The 21,750-nt window shown below is 45.0% G+C and overlaps 1 protein-coding gene across 2 annotated transcripts in view; it reads left to right on the top strand.

Moving 5' to 3' along the window:
- The window catches only part of JARID2 (jumonji and AT-rich interaction domain containing 2), a gene marked incomplete at both ends in the record, with an annotated part of 243,284 nt that overhangs the window by 122,257 nt on the left and 99,277 nt on the right, over positions 1–21,750 (top strand). The gene's annotated exons all lie outside the window — the stretch shown is intronic.

Below are 21,750 nucleotides of genomic sequence, written 5' to 3'. Positions count from 1 at the left end.
GTTGCCTGCCTGCCTTGCGCACTTTGCTTTCTCGATAGGTCTCGTGAACTTGAGATGGACCAAACCACCTCTGTCTCTCCACTCCCTCCCATCTGCTCCCGCCCGGCCTGTCTTCCCATTGTCAGTAAACGCCAGTTCCATACTTCTGGTTGCTTTGATCAAAACCTGGGAGTTATCTGGTACTCCCTCCACCGCCGCCCCGATTTTGCAAAACCTGTTTATTCTAAATTCACAATATGTTCTGAAACTCAGTTTGCACCACTGCCACGAGTCCACCATCTCTAGCTTGGGCTGAGGCTCCTAAAGCTCCCTCAACTTCTGCCTTTGTACCTCTCTAGGCAGCAGCTAGAACAGTCCTTTGTAAGTGTGAATCAGCACACGTGGTGTCCCGCAGTGTCCCCCGCCGCCATCTCTCTTAGCGTGAAAGGCAAGCATCTTACCCTGGACACTGATATGGTCCCCCAGCATCTCTCTGGTCTTATCTGCCTATCTCTCCCTCACCTAGTCTAGCCTTCCTGCTGTTCCAAATGCATTTGGTAGTATACTCACGGGCCCAGCCGCTTCGCAGCATGTGGGATCCTCCCGGACCGGGGCACGAACCCGCGTCCCCTGCATCGGCAGGCGGACTGTCAACCACTGCGCCACCAGGGAAGCCCTGGTAGTATACTCTTGCCCCAGAATTTTTATGCTTGCCGATGCTTCTGTCTAGAACGCTCTCCCTTTAGGTACCTGTGTGACTTGATCCCTCTCGGTATTTCAGGGTCCTGGTCAAATGTGCCGTTACCAGAGACCTCTTCCTTGAGCATCTTATTAAAAGTTGTGCCTTTGCCTGTTACCCTTTAGCTCCTTACCTCGTAATATTTTTTGACATAGACTCTCTCACTGCCTGGCATTGTATTATTCTGTTTGTTTATTATAAGCTCTCGCCCCACAGTGGATTGTAAGTTCCAGGAGAGAAAAGCTTCATCCATGTTAACCGCTGCTGTATGCACAACTCCTCGGTGCTCTGCAGAGTGTGTGGTCACCTGCACACCGGCTGTGTCCCCGCCCCTCTGCCCAGCACCCCTCTGCTACACTGTGGACGGGTTCCTCTGTGTTCAGGGGTTTGCACCGTCTCTCGCTCCACGTTTCATTTTGAAACTGCGTACCTTGACCCTTGACCCTCTAGCCCTTTCACCCCAGGTCACAGCCCATATGCTAGTTTCCCTGTTACCAAAGTGCACATCTAGTCATAACTGTGATGTCTTTATAAGTCTCATTATCATAAGCATTCTTGGCAGTGGGTCACCCTTTTATCCTTTCTTTCTGAACTACATTTGTTGAAAGCCTACCTATGTGCAAGATACATTGATTGGTAGTTTAAAATAAAACTGTCCTTTTAAGAAAATAAAAGTTACTGCTTTTAATTCTCATAACATTGTGGTAATTATACAATTACTATCATAACTTTGTGGGTTTGTTTAGTGGGTCTCAGATGGAAAGCAACATGCTCAAAGCTACATTGCTAAGAAGTGGTCAAATCGGGATCTGAACCCAGGACTCCTGAATCCATATCTTGCCCCACTTTTTTTTTTTTTTTTTTTAATAAATCGAGGAAGACTTTACACTCTGTGAAATCACTTATCTTAGGTGTGCAATTTCGGGAGTTGCCAGATGCTCATATACCCGTATGACCAGATCTCCAGTGTAGATACAGGACTTTTCCGTCACCCCAGAAAAGTTTCCACCTGCCCCTTCTAGTTCATTTGACTTCTTTAAAGTATGTGCTCATTTGGTGGCTTGTCAACATGGCTGTCTCTGTTTTTAGGAGCTTTTATGATGTTACATGAGTTTACGATATTTCTCCAGAATGTACCAGATGCCAGAGAGTGTCTGTTGAGACTTGAAAGCGCCTCAGAGACAGAGGCACAGGTGTGTCCAGTAAGCAGCTCTTGGAGGCCTCAAGCAGTGCTTGAATAAGGACCCCACAGTTGGACGTGCTCAAGGATGACATTTACCGTCTCACGGTGGCACTCATGGAGCCAGATTCTCCATGTTAAACCAGCATCAGAGTTTTCATTCTCAGCCGTTGTGCAAGTCCAGACCAAGTGGGCTTTTAAACAGTTACTTCTCATCCTCTTCCATGTCACTTTTCTCTTGTGGCACCCCTGCCCCGCCCCTTGGTGGCACTGTTCTTAGTCTGCGTGTTTAGAATACTCAGCCTTGGTGTTATAATTCAGGACATTCTAGAACTGGGGTTCAAGACTTGGCTTTTCCCCAAGGGCAATTGGCACCTGTAAGTCATGTGCCTTCTCTGCTAACACAGTGTGTTTTCAGTTAGATTGATTCTTGTGAGGACCCCATGATCAGCTTGATGGCCTTGAGGATGCAAAAACATGAGGCAGCAGTGTGGTGAGATTGCCGATTTCTTTCCATTTTCTTGTGGCTGTGGTGTAAGTCTATATATAAGTCAGCTTGTGCTGCCATAAGAAAATATCACAGACTGGATGGCTTAAACCATAGAGCTTTATTTCTCATAGTCTGGAGGCTGGAGGTCCAAGATCCAGGGTGCCGGCCACTTCAGTTCTTGGTGAGGCCTTGCTTCCTGAGAGAGAGAGAGAGAGAGAGAGTGCGCGCACGCACATTGGTTTCTCTTCCCCTTCTTAAGAGGATACCAACCCTATCAGATTAGGGTCCCTCCCTTACAACATCATTTAACCTTCATCACCTTTACAGGCTCTGCCTTCAGATATAGTCACACTGGGTATAACGGTTTAAACATAAGAATTTGACTGGTGGGCATTAAGTCTGTAACAGTCCAGTACTTGGTAGGGATTTGAGATGGTGACAGTTCTATTTGTTTCAACTGTAGATTAAGTTAATTGCTGTGTTAATTTGTACCATGTTTCTTTTTGTGAGACTGTAACTGTTTCATGGTAGGTCAGGAAACTGTAAGGGCTGTTTGACCTTAGAGAAGATGTTGTTCCTCTCAATTGGGTAGAATTAAACTTGGACATTTATTTATTGAGTTGTTGCTTCTGTGAGACCACCTGGATTAGCCCAAGTCCCTTATTTCAGTGGGCATTGAGACATGATTCATATGCACAGGGAGCAGCTATCCAAGGCCAGGAGCCCTAAGAGAGGGCAGACAAGGTGTTTCTTAGGCCCTAAGGGCTTGGGAGGGGATTGGCAATTGAGATGGCCTAGGAAGGACGGTTCTAGCCTTGAGTTTGGAAAAATCATGGGATTATTTGAAGTTGAGGGAATCCTATTAGTTATACGTTAGTTAATTCATCTTATTTGCTTGAATATTATGCTGTAAATGTAATTTAGGGCAGTGCTTTCCAATTATTTTAAATTCTCAACCTGTATGGAAAGGGAAGGCCCTGTGGCATTCACCAGATAGGGCTGCACTCAGCCCGAAGTAGCTTGCCCACGCGTGGAATTTATCTATGTTCATTCTTGTAACTGATAACGCCACCCACCTCCTTCTACTTGGAGAAAGGCCTCATGTGTTTTCTAAATCTTACCCATTTCATGATTTGAATTCTGTGATATGCATATTTATGGAGTGTACGATTCCTGTCAGATTTACCACAATGGACTAGTGCAGTTTTACTTTGCTTGTGAATTTCTTAGATCCCATTCCCCCAAATTTAGGGGACCTTTTATCTTAGTTTCTGGAAATAACCTGTTGTTACTTGAGCCTTCTACTGTGTATATTTAAAGCCAGAAGAGTGATTAACTGGGTAGGCTTTGGGGAAATTGCCCTGCAGTCCACACATCCCTTCATGTAGAACGCGTTACTTAATCTCCCTGCTGCCAGATCTCATCTGTCCTTCCAGATTTCTCCATGGCCTTCAGGGTCCTTCTGCAGAGTCCCAGATTTGGCTTCCTCATAATTTCTTTCCGAAAGATTGTAAAACCGTACAGGTCTCGCGTTCCAGGAGGTTTGGGGACAATAAAGGAAATGTGAACTGTTTCATAACCTCAGCCGTGCCTCTCGAGGAGAGGCGTGGCCAGTGTCAGCCCAGCCTGTCAGCCAGGCTGTCCCTGTGATGTGCCAGGGAGAGCTTTAGGGCTCCTTGTTCTGACGTCCTGGGACCCAGGTCCCCTCTCTTTGCACCGTTCCCTGACCCGTCGCTGGTGTTCTTGGCTCATTCACACCTTGGATGTAACGAGTCAGCTCTCCGTGCACACAGGGCCTCTTCCCGGCTGCCCTGCCCTTGTCTTCTGGGTTATTCCTTAACCAGGTCTGCACTTCCCTTTGGCAGGTAGGTGGGCATCCTGGTCACGCTTGGCACCTGGTCTTGATGACAGGGGACGCCATCTGGGCTTGAGACTGGCAGGCCAGCTTGCGGTGCTGTCTGAAGTGGCAGTTTCCTTCCAGTTTTTCATGGCTCTGCCTTCTGATGCGTGAAGGCAGCTCAAGGTCTCCACGTCGGAAACATTGAACTGTTATTTCTGACATTCTCCTTCCTTCCCATACGATTGGGGTATTCGTGAAAGGGACTCATTGAATCCATGTTTTGAAAGTTACCTCCTACCCTCTAGACGGTTGATGAATCCTCTTCAGACACCATCAGGGCGGGTGACATGCCAGTGGAAATATTGCAGAATATTCCATTTTGGCATGCAGGGGGCCTGCTAATTTCTAGTGGGATCTGTACTGCAAATCGCCTAACCTCTACCCTAGTGGCTTTATCCCGTCTCACCCAGTCCTTGACCTGACTTCAGACAACCAGTGCTGTTTGAAAAGGGCCTTTCCAGTCGACTCGGTTGGAAAGCGTTACAGTTGTAAAGGGTGAGCTGGAAGCCTCTCAGCTGGCACTTCCTGAAGCCCTCAGAGGAATATATATTGGCACACACTCCACGCTCCGCCTGAACCCTCCTCAAAACTCGAGAAGCCAAGCGTTAGGAAGCACAGGGCCAGGTCACAGTGTGTGTGTGCGCGTGTGCGTGTGTGTGTGTTTGGGGTGGGGGCACGTCATCATCCAAGCTGAGAGAGCCAACTGGTTCCTGATAACAGTCCCGTTTCCTTCCCCCTTCTCCCCACATTTTGATGTTTATCTTCCTGCCACTGAAAATAGAAGTGTCTAGTGAATGCAATTTACAGTGTGTTTCTATTTTTTTTTTCTGGAGAGCCTTTTCTGCAGAAGATGCAAATAGCTTTTTTTGTTGTTGTTTTTTCCTCCTCGTTTACAATTTAAATAAGAAGGAAAGTGCTGGGCTGCTTTACTCAACAAGTGTTACACCTTTTAAGGAAAGTTGCCTTTTTTCATTATTGGCTTTTCTTCTGTGGTTTCAGGGGACAAGGTGCTGAGGTAAGAGGCGGGAGCTTGCCGCTGATTTATTAGCCTGTTTGTTACCATCTGTCTGCCTCGCACTTCAGTCTGTTGATGGAAAGCCCGATGTGAACGTGCCGCAGGGCCTGAGAGATATCCATCTTCCTGAGTTGTCTGACTGCAGAGCCTGTATAATCACTTCTACCTAGGCCCTCACAGGAGTCTGTGATGTGGCGAGTAACCCAGGGGAGAATGGTGGCTTAGTTTCTTCTTGCACCTTGGACACTCCTGCCGCTGCAGATGCAGGTCCTGCAAAGATACTGTCTCCAGCAGTGTCCACAGGGTCAGCCATCCCACTCTTGGTGCCTCCCCCTTCCTGGGGTCTCCCTTTATGGAAGAATTCCAAGGGAATAGGTTAAGATTGCCATCAAGTGGCTACTCTTGGTAGTGGAAGGAAGGATACTGGCCACCACCGTGGGCTGACTTGTCACACATTCTCCTCCAGTGTCTTAGCCCTTTTGTGAAGCAGAATCAAGGTCAAGAGTGCTTTCTGCCTGAGGAACCGACTGGGTTTTTTTTGGCGGGTGGTGGGCAGAGCAAGCTCAGAACGTCTGCATATGGTACATCCCCAGTGAGAAGGCACCTGTGGGAACCGCAATTACGCCTTCCCGGGTGGACTCTGGAACCGGAGGCAGGCTCAGCTGCACTGGTCTGAGCTCAGGGCCCTGGAGCCATGAATGCACATGATCGAGAGGCTTCCTGGAGAGAACTGCTGGGCATTCATCCTCCTGCCAGTCCTGGGCCAGGAGGCCAAAGCCCTCCAACTTTTCTCGTGGAAATTGGCAGAGAGGACCATGCTGTCATCCGTGAAAGGATGGCTCACAGTCCCACCAAGGGTGAAAAGAACTAGCAGACCTAATTTGGCCGTTCTGCTTGGCTCCTGCCCGTCGTTTCCCAGCTCTGTAAGTGGAGGAATAATTTCTTTCTCAGAGGTGATTAATGGGATGATTTATTTGAAGTCCTTAGTACCTGGCAGAAAAGAAGCATTCAAAGGGCAGTTGTTATTGAGGTTCTAGGTATACATTACCTAACCACTTCTTATAAAAGCTGTAGCTGTGTCATATAACAGCATACTTAAGGGACTGTATTAAAATCGGTTTGTTTTGTTCCCTGGGTTTGGGTGCCAGCATCCTGTAATTAGACCTCACCCTAGGACTTGGAGAGCAGAAACCCTGACCAAGCTCAAAGGAAGCGATCCCTGTTTAGTTTTCCCCAGCAGGTCATTCCTCAGATGTGTTGGGAAGCCTGCCCTGTAGGAATAGTGAGAGTTTGGTTTGTATGGGTGGGGCACCCCTTCCTGGGCACAGAGGGCTGGATTCTGTAGTCTCTGAGCCAGCACTTGGTACATGAAAGAGGATGGATCTGTGCCAGCTGGGTGGAGGGCCCAGGCCTAAGGCAGGCGGAGGGAGAATGGCTTTGGAGTACATCAGAATGGCGACTAAACTTTTAGATCAGGGTCAAGGAAACAACTCTTGGGACCTATGTATTTTCAGCAGCCTTTTAGAAGTGATAGAGGCTATGTGATGTAAGCATTCACACTGCAATCTGTCAAATTATATTAGCCCCAAATTCCTGGATTCCAGCCATTTAAAGCAATATTGGATGCATCAAAAAATTGATGTGTTGTAATATGCACTGACATTGTCCTATCATTCTAGTTCTACCAGTAACTGGGTATCGCTGTGAGCAATCATCCCTTCACTGGTTTCCTCCTTAAGTAAAATAAAACTCTGGCCATCCCTTGTCTCACTTGGTTCTGTTTTAGTGATTTGTGATGACAGGATGTGTTTATGGCAGGTTCGTGTTCTTCCAGCTCTCTCAAGGCCCTGTGTGCTGTTGGGTCGGGAAACACTTGGAGGCTTTTGCAGAACTTGGAGGGGAGTGGATAGGAGATAATCTAGAGGAAAGGTGCCTGTGGTGTGTGCATCCTTCCCCACCCACGCCTCTCCCTGCACACAAGAATGTGGGGTGACGGTTTCTCTCTGGAGGTCTCCTGCATGTGTAGGAACAGAGGCCGCAAGCCCAGAGCCCTCTGTTTGCGGGTTTACACCTCTCAGTGCCTATAGCTTCGAGGGTAGCAAGATGCGAGCCTAACTCAGAACAGTTTCATGTTCAGTTTCATGAACAGTTTTTGTTCGTTGATGCTTGCTGACCTTTCACCCTCAAGCTACAAGAGGATCACTTAAAACTGTTTGTGATTAAAAAAAAATGCCCCTTTGGTGTAATTGCTTGGCACAGAGAATGTTTTTCTACAGTTCTTCATTTTCTGAATAAGCTTGTGGCTTTTGAATGGTTCCAACCTCCGTTTTCCCTTCTCCCCTCCTGTAAGAGCTACACCACACCACTTACACTGCGAGCCATCTGTGCTGCATTGGAGGGGATTTATCAGCTCCCGCTCTGTTCGCCCCTCCTGTCCTTTCACCCTGCCGCCTGAAAAGAAGTTCGGCCTGTCTGCCTTGCCCTGTGTACTGGGTCTTAACTCCTAGCAGAGGACAGCACACAGACACAGGGGCTGCTGCTGGGTCTTGAGACTAAAGGAATGAAAATTGTATAGATCAGCGCTGGCCAGGAGAGCTCTCTGCCATGATGGAAATGTTCGTGTCTGCGTCATCCTGTACAGTAGCCACTAGCCAGTTGTGACTCTTGAGTCCTTGAGACCTAGCTGGTCTGGATAGTTTTAGTTAATATTAAAAGCCGCAGGTAGCTAGAGTCTACAAAATTAGACCATGCAGTTACAGAGACAGGATGAGCATAGTTGTGAAATTCTTCTCTTTTATCCTCATGCTCTATCTTTTGTTGTTGTTTTTGGCTGGAAGTCTTTTTAGGTTGTCAGTGTAGTCAATTTCAGAAACATTCTCTTGGTATGTTATGTAGAAAGTCCTAACAAAGTGAAACAATATTAATATTTGTTTCAAATGCCTTTTAGTGTTTTGGGCAATTTCAGAACACTCTTGCCCATGGTATTAATGTCACAATGTTCATATTATCCTTGACTTCCATATAGCAGTGTATCACTGGCTCCAAAAATTGTCTACCGTTCTCATGTACCTTATCCAGGTTTTTTTATTAGCACCACATAAGTAATGTTTAAAATAGCTGCTTTTTTTTCATTAATTACTTCTTTTGCGTTCAGGTGCTGCTTCTATGATGGCAGCACACCTATTCTCCTCTGATACCATTTAAATAATTTTTAAGATTTCCTTTTGGCTTTGTATTTATAGTTTGTGTGTGTGTGTGTTTGTGTTTTTTTTTTTTTTTTTTTTTTCTTTTTGTGGTACACGGGCCTCTCACTGTTGTGGCCTCTCCCGTTGTGGAGCACAGGTTCTGGACGCTCAGGCTCAGCGGCCATGGCTCACGGGCCCAGCCGCTCCGCAGCATGTGGGATCTTCCCGGACCGGGGCACGAACACTGTGTCCCCCGCATCGGCAGGCGGACTGTCAACCACTGCGCCACCAGGGAAGCCCTTGGCTTTGTATTCAAAGAAATTCATTTTAATTGTGGAAAATTTGGAAATTTCAGAAAATTATGAAGATTCTGCTGGGGAGAATACCAGTTTTTATTACTAGTTTTATTTTCTCTGGTCTCCTTTCTGTACATTTATATTTTTTAAGCACAACGTAATTGTTTTATGCAGTGGAATTTCTACAGTTTAAGTTACATTGTAAGTCTTTCCTCATGTTACTAAGTGTTTGAAAATGTGATTTTTTTTTTTTTTTTTTTTTGCTGTACACGGGCCTCTCACTGTTGTGGCCTCTCCCGTTGTGGAGCACAGGCTCCGGACGCGCAGGCTCAGCAGCCATGGCTCACGGGCCCAGCCACTCCGCGGCATGTGGGATCTTCCCGGACCGGGGCACGAACCCGTGTCCCCTGCATCGGCAGGCGGACTCTCAACCACTGCGCCACCAGGGAAGCCCTGAAAATGTGATTTTTAAAAATCATGTGTAATGTTAAAAAAATTGTGTTCCATGTTTAGCATTAGTCTTTAGTATGGTATATGATACTTTTAAGGAAAATACCATGAAGAATATACACAAAATTGTTAATAGTGACTGATGTAATTTCACCTTATAAAAAAGATAGGGGCTTCCCTGGTGGCGCAGTGGTTGAGAGTCCACCTGCCGACGCAGGGGACACGGGTTCATGCCCCGGTCCGGGAAGATCCCACATGCCACGGAGCCTGCACGTCCGGAGCCTGTGCTCCGCAACGGGAGAGGCCACAGCAGTGAGAGGCCCGCATACCGCAAAAAAAAAAAAAAAAAAAAAAGATAGGAGGATTATAGTTAGTTTTGGTTTTTATTTAAGATTGTTAGTAACAAAATGAGTTTATCAAAATTAGCAGGGTATAAAAGGTAAATACTTTGAGGAAGACACAGAACAGCTTTACATGTAGAAATAAATTATTGGCTCCATTTCTTCTAAAAAATCATTTAGGGGTTAAATATGTATAAAATATTATAATGTGAAGATTAGTAAGTGTCAAATTTATGAGAGCTCTAATTTTATTTCACCTGAAAACTTGAAGGTTATTTCTCAATGATTCCTAATTTTGATTGGTGAATGCTGGGAAATCAGTGTATTATAGATTACACGAGGCATTCCTAGCAAAATACTTTTAAACACAAAGAGATAATTATTTGAAACATTTTTCTCTCTAGGAAGAAAGCAGGGATGGGATACCTTTGGAAGCTTGGTAAGTTGTAGCATGAGGCCCCCCCAAGGCAATAAGAGCGCTTCAGCTTATGAAGGCCCTGAGATGGCCTCAAGAAACAACTCACGCTTTCGACAGCATTTATTAGGCCTCAACCACTTTCTCTATGCTTATGCTAGGTTTTGAGGGTTATTAAGATGAGCAAGACTAAATCCTCTTGGTCAGTACCCTGACAATCAGGTATTAGAGATTGAATAGCACCTGCAGAGCAGGTGGAGTGTGTCACTAAAAGCTGACCAGGAGAAGCAACAGGAGCTTTCTGGGCAGACAGAGGAGAGAGTATTCCAAAAGAGGGAATGGCATATGCAAGGGTGCTAAGGCTTGAGAGCTCAGGCAATGCTGAGAACGTGTCATTTGCCATACATGCCCTCAAGCCAGCTGCCCCAGCGCCTTCATGGACTGTTGTGGGGTGTTGCCAGGTTTGAAAACTAAAGCACTGATATCCAGTCTATTGCATGGCTCAGAAAGCTGATGTAGGAGACCTCTCTCTCTCTCCCTCCCTCCCTCCCTCCCTCCCTCCCTCCCTCTCTCTCTCTCTCTTTAAATATAGAATTTAAACCAGTAAAAGGAGCAACAAAATAATAAAGACGAACTGTGTCGAAATCCTTGCACATAAATTCTTGTTTCTCCATTTACTTTCTTAGTACTACTTTCTAGAAGTGAAATTGCTGAAGTAAAGACTTCAAAAAATTGTCATCCATTTATCAGTCTTTTACCATACTCGCAGTGTATGAGACTATAGGCTTTGTCAGAGTTAGATTTGAAAAGGGGATCAACTGCTCTTCAGTTGTGACCTGAGTCTGCTCTTGGTTTCAGTCCTTTTCAAACATAGTTTTCCATTATTCTTTATTCTGAAGTAGATAACATGGCCATGTTGGGATTCTTGTTCAATTTTACTTAATATTACTGCGATTCATTTTCAGAATCACAGTGTTGATAATCTTCTTTAACTTGGCATCATTTCTCTGTTTGCCTTTTGAAATCCATTATCTGAATCATTTAAAACATATATTAAAAGCTAAAGTATATATTATCTTCTATTTGTTTTTATAATCAAATAATTAAAGTATATATTAAACAAAAAATTGTATTTCCTTAGCACCGAAGTTGTATTAAGGCATATAGGTAGCCCTTCATAAAGCACTCATCATGTGTCATTGGTACTTTAACATATGTATAATTACGGTTTTTTTTTGGCTGTGTTGGGTCTTCATTGCTGCGCATGGGCTTTTCTCTAGCTGTGGCTAGCCGGGGCTACCCTTTGTTGTGGTGCGCAGGCTTCTCATTGTGGTGGCTTCTCTTGTTTCAGAGCGCGGGCTCTAGGCGCATGGGCTTCAGTAGTTGCAGCATGCGGACTCAGTAGTTGTGGCTCGTGGGCTCTAGAGCGCAGGCTCAGTAGTTGTGGTGCACGGGCTTCGTTGCTCCACGGCATGTGGGATCTTCCCATGTGGGGTCTTCCTGGACCAGGGCTCGAACCCGTGTCCCCTGCATTGGCAGGCGGATTCTTAACTACTGCGCCACCAGCAAAGCCCCAACATATGTATAATTACGTTAATGTCTTAAAACCACCGTTGTCCTTATGCCTATTTAACAGATAAGGAAACTGACAGAGACACAGACACAGAGAGCTTTCAGTGATTCTCCTTAAATTCGAACAGTTCACGGGGAGTAAAACTAGGATTAGAAGCAGGCAATCCTGTCCAAATTACAGTATGTGTGCTGTGAACCACTAAGGTTCTTAGTGGCTTAGATGCTTACCAAATAAACCAGTTTTTTTCTTTTTTTAAATTAAAAAAATCTGATGGAACATTTTTTCCGATAGCTTATTAATTTGAACTTCCTGGTTTAATTGTAGTGCCATTTCATTGGTGTTAGTGACTAAATCCATAGCAACCAAGTTTGTTTCACTAGTTAAAACACAGTCACCCAGCCCAGATCTCCCTTCTGTGTTCTTGTAATTATTGGTATTATTTTATAATCGAACATTGTGACCTTGAAGTCACATTGGCTCTAGGGCCAGTCACATGCATTATACAGTTGAGTGCTGTTGGTGCTTCAGGAATTACCAAGCCCTCTTGGAAAGGGTTCACGCCAGACTCTGTATGTACTTAATTCTGCTTGGTATATTGCCAGTGTCTTAACTTTTATTTAAATACATACAATTTTAACAAGTCATATTTATTATTAGTATGATGGTTCTATATTTTTGGAAGTCAAATATTAGCACAGTGGATCATGTTGGCTTGTTTTTAAAAATCATAATTTAGGTGATATGATCAATATACCATGTAATTCAGCCCAAATAACAGAGAAATATCTTTGAGCACATAGCTAATGCAGGGCACTCATTAAAATCCTCTATTTCCTCGACTTCCTAGACTCCACAGCCTTTTATGCCTTTCTCTCACACAGGGCAACCCACGCTACCCTGTCCCTCCTTTTTAACTATTTTTGGTAAATTGCTGTTCATAGCACTTAACTCGCATGTTAAGGTGCCTCCTTCGTATGCAGTATAGGTAGCAGGGAACTGGAGAGCTTTTGGAGGCTGATCTTGGGTGGTAAGAAGTACTCCAGGATTTGCTCTAGCTCTGACAGGCTTGTCTTTCCTTTACGAGGTGGATCCCAGCCCTCAACATGGGCTGACTTCCTTGATTGGATACATGAATAAAACAAGGTCTTAATTCTTCTGAGGAAGCAGGTTCTTTAATTAATCAACACAGGGTACTATTAGATGTCTAAATTTGATTAAGGCTAGCAAAATGCTGAATGCAGCTGGTGGGCTGCTGGAGTTGGCCCAGCTCGGAGGTAATGACATGTTAGTGCACATAGGTGAGTCTTTGATTCTAAAGCTCTTAGCAGCAGACTAGGTCCTCAGATGTCCTGGTGTTGAGGTGATAATTAGGTGGATGATGGCCATGTACCTGGCTGGCTGCAGAGCAGTTCTTTGGATAGGACATCCTTTCTGAAATTCTGTTCTGTTCTGAAGTAGCAATTGGAGTGACTTGTACTCTGGAGTCTTGAGTAATAAGAGGTCCTTATATTTAAACATTTGGAGATTCAGTGATACCTTTCTGGTGCACTAGCAAAAACTGACTCCTGAAACCAGTTTGCCACTAACTTATAAATTTGAGTATTTGTGTATCCAAGGATTTCTAGTAATTCCACTCCTAGGTATGTATCCCAGGGAAACTCTAGTGCATGCTTTCCAGGGGACAAGCAGAAGGATGTTTGCAGCATGGTTAATAATAGCAACAAATAGGCAAAACTTTAGACGAACAAGAGAATCAAAATAAATTGTGGAATATCCATACAATGGAGTATGATAAATAATAGTGAAAATGACTGGACAAAGTGTAAGCAAAATCATGGTTGGATCTTGGTAATAATCTAATGTTGAGTTGGGAAAAAAAACTCTTCTAAGACTGAACACAGTGTGATAGTCTTTTTGTGAAGCTCATAGTCAAGCACAGTAAGATAATATACTATTTAGGCATATGCATATTTGTGCTGTAACTTAAAAAATAATGAAATGAGGTGGGGGGAGCCACAATAGATAATGTTTTAGTGATTGAGTTTTCAGATATTCTTTGTATTATTAAAAATTAAATAAAATGGGGGTAGGTGGAGTTGCTAGTATTTGGGGAGTCTTGTCTTCATTTAAGAATTGAGACTTGCTCTGATCTTTGGATGTTGAAACTTAGTTGGTGATGCTGTCAGTCATATTATCTTTGAACGAGAAACAGTCCTTGCGAAGTCTCCCTTTTCTGCCCTTCCCTCTTTTCAGAATTTAAATATTGAAAGTTGTGTTTCTGTTCTTAAACTGAATCTAGTTCTCAGCGTTGTTGTGTGTCTCCCAGAGGGTGCTGCTGCTTTTAGTCTGTCTGGTGCTGAAGATACGTTCCCTCTTTGGTAAACCGACGTTTTATCTAAACAGTCCAAAACCTACGGAAGTTCACAGGCAAGAGTTTTCCAGTTCCCCTTCCTGATCCAGCAGCAGAGCACAGGCCAGAGTTGACGCTAAGCGTGTCTTTTAGGGAATACTGAGTGCATGGTCACATGCTGATGATGGTTTTGGAAGTAAGAGCAGCCTGGGGCCAACATCCTGTTATGCCTTATCTTTTTGAATTTAAACACCTTGTTACTTTTTTAGTTGATGGGAAGAGGAAGCAGCAGTGAAGCCAGGGAGAACAGAGATATGGAAAGAGCACAGAGCCCTGATTGCCATGGCTGTGTGGGATTGGTCAGAGGCCGAGATGTTAAGGATGACCAGTGTCCCATTCATGACCCTCAAGCTTCATTTCTGGCTGGTTGTTTATGTCTTATGGTTTGCAGTTCCTTACTAACCTTTTCTCAGGATTACCATACATCCAAATGTCTATCTCATACCTCTTTCCAGTTCTCCCTTTTGGGTGCTTTTGATTAGTGAAGGCACTTAAAGACAAGTCCCAGGAGAAAAAAGAGGGAAAAGCCAAATAGTCATCCCTTAAATGTCCTTTAATTGACTGTGTATGACTTATGCTGCAGTGGGACACATGCCAAACAGTTGTTCACCATAATAGGAATATATTGCACTGGAGAGAACTGAATGAGGGTCTGTTCTGGGCTCACACTGGCCATGCAATGATTGGAGAGGCTTTTCCAACCCTGTATCCTACAGCGATTTGTGCCATGACATTGTTCTAGTGTATTAGCTTATCTCTGTCCCCAGAGACCTCAGGGTTCATAGATGGCCTTCTGCTTGTTGAGAACTTATAAGGAACTAATACTGTGATCTTGGTTAAGAACCAGACCTGAATAAGCCTTCATTTACTCATCTGTAAAATGAAGGATTGTACTAGATTATCTCTTAAGGCCCTACCTATATTTTGGTTTTAAAGTGGTGGAAATCAAGTAGAGGTTAGGGAAGACCATCACCTGCCTCCTGATATTTTTGCTTGAAAGTGAGGCAGCTGGAGATGCCATGGTCATTTAGGAAACAGGAACCAGCCATAGCAGACAGAGTAGTCACTGGCCCTGTGAAGCGGACAGGTCTGCTTTCAGGGTTTTTTGATTCTAAATAACTTTACCTGTGTGAAGTCCAGAAGGGGCTCATTCAGTAGTTAAATAACAACAACAGCAAGCTAAAAGTAAGAGTAGGGGGGCATTCTTTCCCCAGTTCCCTTGGATGAGTCTGTGAGTGAAGCTTTCAATACCATGTGGGTTCTCTGAGGGTGTTGCCACCATCTTTTTTCCCCTCTGGAGAGACATAAAGAGGAGAATATGGGCTGGTGTTCAGAGCATGTGTTTTGGACATTATAATTGCCAGCTGAAGTTCGAAAGCTTCAGGAGAATTGACTTTAACAATCAAAAAGCTTATGACATATGAAAGGAGATGCGAGCTCCAGTTATCTGAGGCCAGGGAGCTGGCCAGCCCCGCTGGAATCTTGCCTTTTTCATCCCTCTCGGCAGCTGCCAGGCCACAGAGCCCGTTTTGTAAAAGATCCTCAAGAAGCAGTGAGGGAAAGGAGCTTCTGTTTTATTAGATTAGATGAATTTATGTGTCTGGGGGAGGGGTGTCCATGCGCTGGTGGTGGGGAGGGCAGCGGTGGCCCGTGCAGTCATCACCGAAGTGATGAAGCACCCTGGTAGCAGGAATGGGAGGCAGGGGGCGGGCGGGCTGGAGAAGGAGCATGTGGAAAGAGATTTCTGCAGAGTCTGTCTGGAGAGCTGCCCAGGTTTCCCAGCCAAAAAAACAAATAAAAATAAATAAAAGGCAAGTGCTGAATGACACAGATTATGATATTAAAAAGGGATGCCATTGAAAATGTGCCATGGACCCTGCTGCCGGGCTGGTGGGGGAGGGAGTGTGTGCACGAGGGGGGCAGTCTGGCACACTGGGCACACAGAAGTGTGGACAATTAAACTGCTCCGGTCCAAAGTGGCGCACCGCCGGCCCACACCCCATGTCAGAAATTCTAAGATAAGGATTTGTCTGCATTGCAGGTTGAGGAAATTGCAGGATGAAAAGCAAGTCCATCTTTTCCTTTTTCTCATTCTAATTTATCAGGAAGGAAAAAAGCCCCAGACCCCTCCTCTTTGGTGTTAGATTCCCTCCCAGCCACATAAATAACCTCCTCTCCCTGACGCCTCCCCTCCCCCAGGCCCCTGCGCCGCTCGCCTGGCTGTCCTATTGCCGCGTGGAATCTGCACCGCCGGAATCTGCACTGCCGCCTGCTCATTACGTACAGGGGAGGATTGTTGACAAGTGCTCTGGAGCCTGCCTCGCTGCGCTCTCCCTCCCTCCCTCCTCCCTTCCTCTGTCCTTCTTCCTCTCTGTCTCTCTGCAATGATCCGGCTCTGAGGATGGCTGCTCCACGGGTCTGTCAGGTGCAGTTTTTGGTGGCTTATCTTGAGGAACCTGGGATAGAAGGTCTGTTCCTATAAATAAAATAAAAATCAAATAGCTGTAGATTTGTTTCAGGCTGCTGTGGCTTTTGTTGGAGAAATAGGCCTTTTGTGGGTTTCCCTATTGGGGTCCTGATTAAATCCATTATGGGTGGCAAGGTGCCATATATATATATATATATATATATATATATATATATATATGAGAGTATGTACAAAGTGTTGCGATTTGCCTAATATTAATATCCTTTCAGCTTTGGTATCCTCCCTAGGGGCAATGGTGGCTCCTGCAAAGGTACTGTGGAAATTTACAAGAGAGAATTAATGTCGCTCTTAAAGCATTGAGCTCTGTTGACCATTTTGGCCAAATCTTCAGTTTTAGTCAGGCTTGTACGAGTTTAGACCTTTCTCTGGAGATTGAACACCATCCTGCTATGGCCGGTCCCTTTATTTTATTGCCAATTGATGTGATCATTTCCCAGCATTTAAAAATAGATGTTTCATTAAAGTTAACTAGTTCATCCTCACCAGAGCTTTGGTTTCCTTTATAAACAGCTTGCGTGTTTTTCATTTCCTGTCATACTTTGCTTCTCCACCTCGTCTTTCCTTGAAAGATGGAGGAAACTGAGGCACGTCAGCAGAGACCGAGTGGTTCTAGGTTAGACCTTCAAGCTTTGAACTTTGAGTGCTCTCATTCCTGCTCCCGTATTTTGTGCATTGATCCATGTTTGTATTACTAAATAGAGACACAGGTGAGTTTTAGCAGCCATCAATTTTAGGTGCCTCAAATCTTTGCAGATTCTGTGGCCACGTTCCTGGAGTTGTGCTTTCTGTACTGTTTCCTTAAGATTTCAGCCCGGGAACTGAAGGCGGCTTTGGGAGGCTGTAGGCCTCTCTGAGCTTGCTGGCTGCCAGCAGGTTTTTTTTTTTTTTCTTTTTCTTTTGGACTTTGAATAGCCCACTTAATCCTTTACTATATTCATCTGAGAAGTGGGTGTGTAGTTGACTTGTCTGTATGTGAGGGGAAGGCACTGAGTGCACTGGGAAACTTACGAACAAAACAGTTTAGGACTTGCATGCGGCCCATTTTATGGGCTTAGGGAATAAAGGCAGCCGGAGAGGTTTTTGGGGGCGAGGATGTGGCTGTTTACTTCTCTGTGAATTATGATGTTAGGACACAAAGTGTTTGGAGTTGTGCCCATTTATCATTACCGGCTTGTGCACAAACTAATAACTTTATGGGATTTGTCGATTTGTGTTAAAGCCAGCTTTGTTTAACTTTGTAGAGACTTGCTAATACTGGACAACCGGTTTCTTGTGGTAACTTACTTTTGGTGGGGTAAATGTAATATGAAGCTTTAAAGATAACTCTCTCTCTCTCCCTCTCCCTCCTTCCATACACACACACTCACACACCTATACTCACACACACACACACACACACACACTTTAATTATTTACAGGTAGAATGTCACTATCTGGGAACATGCACCGCATATGGAAAATGTCCCCTTGAGAAGCACAAATTCCATGATTTATAAAACCAGATTTTGGCATGTCAGCTTATGTGAACAGAAGACTTTGGACATGCTGGTCTTGTTTGTCTATCTAAAAGAATTTCTCTAAAAATGCGCAGGGTTCCTGTCCACTGTGTCTGCCTCTTAAATTCCCGGGCGCCGCAGTAAGTGGTCCATTGTTCTGCAGCTCATTTCCACACCAGCCTAAGCACAACATCGACTTTAATCACTTCTGTATGTGGAAAGCAGTTTTCGACCTCTGGGAGGGGGGGCTTGGAACTGGGCCACCTGTCCAGCAAATACTTTTAGTTAGCTGATAGAGACTTGAGTTTCATGTTTTAGGGGATTCCAAGATTCGTGCTTTTGATGGACAGTCATAATTAGGTTGACTGGTTTGCCAGCATAAGGTATTGGGATGGGGCACGGACCTAGAGGAGGTATGACGTGGGATAGAAGGCTTAGGATAATTGGATTCAGGTAGAGCTTCTCATTGTAGAGCAATGTGGGTGCTTATATTTTAGTAATCATTACTGCTCAAGATACTGTATCTGTTCTGATCGTTATAAAAATCACGTCAAGGATAAAGAATGGGAGGATGCGGGAGAGTATAGGGAGGAAGTGCCTTTGCCCCAGAGAAGTAGGAGTTGTGCTAACATGCACAGCACGTTTTGCTCACTGTTGTCATCAGCAGAGTTTCAGTAGCTTCTGGGCCCATCCAGAAATCTTTCCTAGGGATTATGGATCCTTCCCACGGAGGGATTTTGTATCCGGTGAAGTTCCGCCGTGGCTCTTTGGTTGTCGTTGTTGGAACCTCTCCATGAGGAGTGTTTTCTTTTTCTCTCCTTGTGTAACTCCTGGTCAGGACGTAGGAGGAGAGGTCTTTTGTCTCTTGTTGGTGCTGACCCACTTGGGTTTTAGTAAGAGCAGCGATCTGGTTCCTCCCCCTGTGTGTACTTGGGACCTGTCTGCTGGCTTGTTCCTTTGTGCCTCGAGGTGAGGAAATGCTTCCTGGGCTAGGGTTCTGTTTGTCTCTTTTCCTGCTCGAGTCTCTTGAATTTAGTCATTTGCGTGATTCTGAAATAGGAGGAAAGGATGAGGTCAGACATTTTCCTTGCCTGCCCAGTGGCCCAACTTTTCCATGTTATTATCACTGCGTCAGATTTTTTTCTAACATCTGTTCTCAAAAAATCGAGCGTGCAAAAGACGGTTTAGATTACCCAAGAAGGTTTTGTGGGGAAAAAGTCTGGTGGTGGTGAAGGGCTTCTAGGGGATTGTCTGTCTGTCTATCTACTATCTACTTTCTGGGTATTAAACTAACAAAAACCTGTGTTGCCCTTGTGTCTTGGGGGCTCCTTTGAGGGTTTGTTGGGGCTATGTTTGGACCCCGTTTTCTTGGCTGGAATGAGAAATCTGCACAGCTGATTTGAGAGCAGACAAAGGGGAGCCCTAGTCTGTCAGGGGCCATCCTCCCGAGGGAAAGGGATAATTATTTTCCATCAGCTGAGGTATTAAACCACGCTCATTTGTGCTTCGTTGACCATGAGTGTGGCAGTGACATCATGCCTCACGACTGTTATTTGTTCTCAGCCACCTCAGCGTCCTGAGATGGAAAAGGGTGTCAGTGGACCAGCCTGGGCTTAGCTTTGCGGACCCTTCTGCACTGCTCACCCCCTTCCCTGGACCCTGCGATCCATCCAGAAGCTCAGCTGCTGACCTGAGTGTGTACAGTTGGGTTTAAACTACATATTCATGTTGACCCTGTGAAGCTGGCCCAAGCCAGAATTTCCCTGGCATCCACATGCAAAAAGCAAACAATCCAATTTTTCTTCCAAAATTTGAGTGAAAATAGGCTTTATTGTCTACTAGTAGTGGCAGCAAACTTGACATTCTGAATACCTCAGAGAGGGTCCTACCTCAACCAAGGGGCTGCTTTTATAATTTTTCCTCTCAACTCAAAAGTACAGCAGCCGGCCACCCCCATCCTCCAACACACGCACACACACACACACACACACACACACACACACGCTGCTGCAGCAAATGAAAGCTCTCTTTGGATGCTTGACTGTTTAATATGTAATGTGATACCTTGTCTCGCAGTGACAGGGTGACAGACGGGCATTGGCTCTATAATACAGAATTACCTTTTGTGCATCTCTTCTACAACAAAGCCAAATACACTGACTCTCCCTAATATGCTAATACGTTTGGTGTGCTCCAGATGTTTTGGAAGCTCGGGAACAGCTTCAAAGGTCTCCTTGTTTTCCTTTATCTTTAACCCTTCTTTTGTGAAATAAGGGCATTAGATTTTCCTTCAGTTTTGTATTCCATCACGTACGTGTAGCTGATGGGAGGACTGGCGAAACTTCTTTGTGTCTAAAACAGAAAATTGTAAGCACTGCCCATTCTAGTCCCCCCTTTTCAGATGTTAGGAAATAATTTCCTTCTCTGTGCACATTTCTGTTCTGAAATCTGTAGCTCTCATCGTCACTTAGCTGAAGGAATCTTTGGCCTCATTTGTGTTTTAAATTTCCCAGCCCCCCTTATGTTAAGGCCAGGGGGAGTTGTTCATGCGCATCTCCAGCCCTCAGAACAGGACTGCTCCTTCCTCTTTGCTGCTGCCGCCGTTCCAGGCTTAGGAAGAAACAGTTCGGGTGTGTTGCCTTGAAAGCCTTTTAGTTGCTTGCTCATTTGGGAGATGAGGGTCCAGAGCTCCTGAATTTTGTTTCCTTGGGGTTCTCAGCTCGTGAACATGGGCACTGCCCTTGTGGTGGCCTGTGGCACGCCGCCCCGTCAGCTGACAGTGACTCGCCGAGGGCTGCCTTTACCGCAGTGATTTGGAATTTTCAGCTCATATTTATTGCTCTTGTGAAAGACAATAGATGTGGTTTAATTTAAGTTCAACCTACTGAATATTAATAGAGGAGAACGAATGCTCGTGTGGGGAGGCGGTCTTTGGGCCATCGCGTCTCCTCTGTGTAACCTCCTCCCCCCCGACAAAGGTTTGTGCTGATGGTGGGATTGGGCGAGGGTGGGAAGATAAAGCCAGTTGGTGTGTTTGGAGGAGAGGATGCCATTTGATTATTTCTCATTGACTAAAAATAATGTAAGAGATCTGTGGCAGGGCTTTGTTCCATAGCGGAAAGGAAAGGCGGTACTCATTGGCTTGTCTGATGGTCTGATAACGGCTCTTCTGCCCCGTGGTGTCGTGTTCCATCTTGCTGACCTGGCTTTTCTGGACTGGGCAGGTGGTATGAGTTGGATGAAAACGTTCAAAATGAAATAGGGGAGCCAGTCCACTGGAGATGTGAATAAGGGGGTGGGTGGTGTGCAGAAAAGAAAAAAGCCCAGGTTTATCCAACCATGGAGACTGTCTAACTAAAAATAAATGTACATTTTCTCTGTGCTGATGTCAGGACGGGGGTACTCAAATTGAAACAGTCAGTTATACGCAGAACAAGTACGTAAAGGCTGGAAACAGCTGAGGTCTCCTAGTTCACAGAGCAGGCAAGCAGTCCCTTTGTGTCGGCCCCTTTTTCCTGATCTGGAAAGTGAATGACAACCCATCTGTCTGGTAGTTCAGGTAACAGACATTGTTAATCCTTGGAATGGAGGCATCTTTGGTGTTCTTTGAAGATATTAGTCTGATGAGGGCTTGGGACTGTGGACTCAGCGCTTTGATTCATTTTAATGGAGCTCAGTCATGCCTTAGTGTTTCAGAGCATTCTCATCCTTTTGCCTGACATTGAGCGCACATACAGTCAATTAAAATTCCCCCTTTTCGTGTAAAACTTGATAACCCAGTTTCCCTGAATTT

The sequence above is a fragment of the Hyperoodon ampullatus genome (assembly GCF_949752795.1).
Source record: "Hyperoodon ampullatus genome assembly, chromosome: 10".
NCBI lineage: Eukaryota > Metazoa > Chordata > Mammalia > Artiodactyla > Ziphiidae > Hyperoodon > Hyperoodon ampullatus.
Note: the sequence above shows the minus strand (reverse complement) of the source record. Positions and strands in the feature narration are given on the sequence as shown.